Source organism: Topomyia yanbarensis, chromosome 1 (assembly GCF_030247195.1).
Source record: "Topomyia yanbarensis strain Yona2022 chromosome 1, ASM3024719v1, whole genome shotgun sequence".
In the NCBI taxonomy this organism is placed as follows: domain Eukaryota; kingdom Metazoa; phylum Arthropoda; class Insecta; order Diptera; family Culicidae; genus Topomyia; species Topomyia yanbarensis.
Genome location: NC_080670.1, coordinates 40,056,068 through 40,056,523, shown reverse-complemented (window position 1 = coordinate 40,056,523; position 456 = coordinate 40,056,068).

Below are 456 nucleotides of genomic sequence, written 5' to 3'. Positions count from 1 at the left end.
CTCTTATTAGATAATCAGCAGTCAAACATGATGAAGTCAGTGTGCAATCCACCAAAATCATCGTCACAACGCAACGTAAAGTTACAATAAAAATTTGCGTAATTCTGTGCATTTCTGTTCGGGTGGACTCGAACCCCGATTGCGCTGAGTGATATTGCAGCAAAATTCAACATTACGATGATAAGGGGTAAGCTAGGAAATTGGATACAGAACATCTGGTACCTGACTCATTTTATAGCGCGGTGAGCGCCGAGAAGTTTCGTTTACTCATGGATGCCAACCCTTATCAATAAATACTATTCCAGAAACGTTTTGAAGTATTTCCAAACTATTCATATAATACTCATAATATTGCAAATACTACTGATATATTCCATTAGTATAATTCAACTATCATACTAATTTTTTGTACTACTAGCTAATACCCATCGCGCGTTGCTGCGACCTTCAGCGAAA